The sequence below is a fragment of the Aplysia californica genome, unplaced genomic scaffold (genome assembly GCF_000002075.1).
Source record: "Aplysia californica isolate F4 #8 unplaced genomic scaffold, AplCal3.0 scaffold00216, whole genome shotgun sequence".
Lineage (NCBI taxonomy): Eukaryota > Metazoa > Mollusca > Gastropoda > Aplysiida > Aplysiidae > Aplysia > Aplysia californica.
Window position 1 is genome coordinate 1098114 of NW_004797486.1, and position 2535 is coordinate 1100648.

General features: G+C 38.6%; 1 protein-coding gene across 1 annotated transcript in view; it reads left to right on the forward strand.

Moving 5' to 3' along the window:
- The window catches only part of LOC101857187 (QRFP-like peptide receptor), a 39277-nt gene that overhangs the window by 26888 nt on the left and 9854 nt on the right, over positions 1 to 2535 (forward strand). The gene's annotated exons all lie outside the window — the stretch shown is intronic.

The following is a 2535-nucleotide window of genomic DNA, read 5'->3' on the forward strand; positions in this document are numbered from 1 at the left end:
TCTCTCTTTCTCTCTCTCTCTCTCTCTCTCTCTCTCTCTCTCTCTTTCTCTCTCTCGTCCCTATTAATTGCATACACTGGCATCGATTTAGTCCGCTCGTAGCGTCTCGAAGTAGCAGCTTTGAGCGAGAAGTTCAAACACAGCTCGTGAGATCCAAATACCGCCAACACCATGGATGAGCTGTCCTCCCCGAGCCGGATTCTCAGACTAATTCGGCCTTTGTACCAAAATCCCCGTGCCCTCTCACTGGTTTCCGTTCAGTGGTTCATTTCTCGAGGAAATTTTTTGTGGGCTGTCAGATTGACGACAGTTTTAAGGATGAGATCGATTGGGTGATGAGGGATACTCACATCCTGGAAAAAATCGTATTTTATTCTAACAATTTCTGGTAGGAAAAAAACGACAAGCTACCACCAATTCTGCTTTTGAAGCGTCCAGTTCGAGAAGCACTTGAGGAGCAATAATCCCCGTTTACTACACACCCATTCTAGTACAAAAAGGCCGCAATAATATACTAGTATGGATTTCTTTTTGTTACTAGTAAAATATCCATAAAATGTTGCTTCATAGCATAGGGTGTACTACATCTACTTCGAGGTTGAAACTAAAACAAAAAGAAAGTACTTCCTTCCCAAGATTTTAGTTGCGATTTTAAATCGTTTTTATGGTGCTCTACATTCACAATTATGACACAAGAACCCGCATACTGTCTGTGTACTCTTTACCTGATTGAATATCTGAACAGCAAAATTTAAAGAAATAGCCCTTCATAATTACAATAATATTTTAATTTGTAAACGTCAGCAGTTTGACGTCTATTAACTTTACAATCTTTAACTACATAATTTACAGCTTTCGTGTGTTTTTCCCCCTTTATCCACTGTTATTCTTATTATTCATTTGAACACAGTCATGTCAAACAGTGACAACAGCGAACGGAAGTATAACAGGAAATCCAGATGTGGAAGGATAATAATTCCCTCTCACGCGAAAATAATAGATAATACGGCAGATACGCTAACCTCATATCGGAAAACCCAGCTAGTAATCCTGATTAAGAGGCACGACACGTCTTTAGTTTGTCAGCTAGCGTCTCCTGCCATTAATACGATTTTCAGTATGATTAAATGCTCATCAACCAATAGCATCGTAGATTCAGTTTCCCTGTCAGATGCTGGCATCTCTCGACAAAGACTCCAGGTTTAGTACCATAACATTTTTGAAGAAGTCATGTTTTTCAAAAGGGCTCAGAGATTGCTAAGCTTTTATTCTGAAGGGCACTTAGAGAATATTCAGATCATATGCACAAGACAAGCGTGGAAATGTTGATATTGTTTGCAAAATTGTCTTTTTGGCAAGCGCTATTCTGCAAGGTCCGCCAAGAAATTTATTTACCGAAAATGTTCATTACAATGTAACAATAGCGTCTTAGGCAAGTCGCTACCTCAGAATCACAAAGTTATATCTGACAGTTTTTGGCTGTTTTTGAGTTACTAAGACCAGGAGGTCAGAAACCAAATGTTCTTGCTGCTTTGTCAAAATCGTAAGGTTATCCGGAGTCGTCAAGATATTCAAAGAATTGCATTGGAAAAAGCTAGACATGTTGTGAAACTCAACTTTTTAACGTAAAAAATAAAGAACAACCATTATGTATTGAGCGGATAGAACTTTGTAATTTTTGGGCAGCAAAGTTGCTAGTTTTTCGTCATATTAAGCAATATTAGTGATTGACAAGACCGAGGTGGGTGATTGATAAAAAAAAAAGCTAATCACCACCCCATCCCTGCTCACTCCACCCCCAAGACACGATTTAGATCTTTTAGGAAGAAGGCTGCTCCAACTCTTCCTGTCAGAGCTAACCCAGGCTGAGTTAGATTCAACATCCCGGAAGTAAAACGCAGATACAACGTACTCAATTAAACATTGTCCCCAATAGAAAATCTTTTTCTGCCTGCCGATCTGGTATTGTTTTGGGGAAGCGGTACCAATTCAAATGATCATAAATATTAGATAAAGCTACAAAGTGAGGTGCTTTATCGGAATCAATGGACCACGCTCTGAAAAACTCCAAAGAGAAGGGGGATAATACACCCTATACCGTAACATTTTTTTCAAGAACAAAACTGTCGTTGTTCTTGATGAAAGCCCACATGTTTAGCTTTAAATTTCTTTTGAACTGTAACACTATATGATCTCTGACTATAAAGGCTTTTAGTGCACACAAATTATTAAGAATTTTGTCCAGCACAAAGACGATTTAGATTCTCACTTGTATCGTCTTTCTTGGGCCATTCCAGTAGACGCGTCAGACATTTGTCTTCGAAGCAATGTAATCTGTGTTTAGTAGGGTGCAATTTTTGTGTGAAAAATTGCAACTCATTTCTCGAAAGGTGAGGATAAACGTATAACCAGGGCTGAAACTTTGATTAGAAGAACCGAAGAAAACATTTCTCGCTCCTGAAATTTGAAAGCAAGCAGGTTTTTTTTTAACGGAGGCTTGGAAGTTGTCGTTGTTTTTTGGTGTGTTTTTTTTTT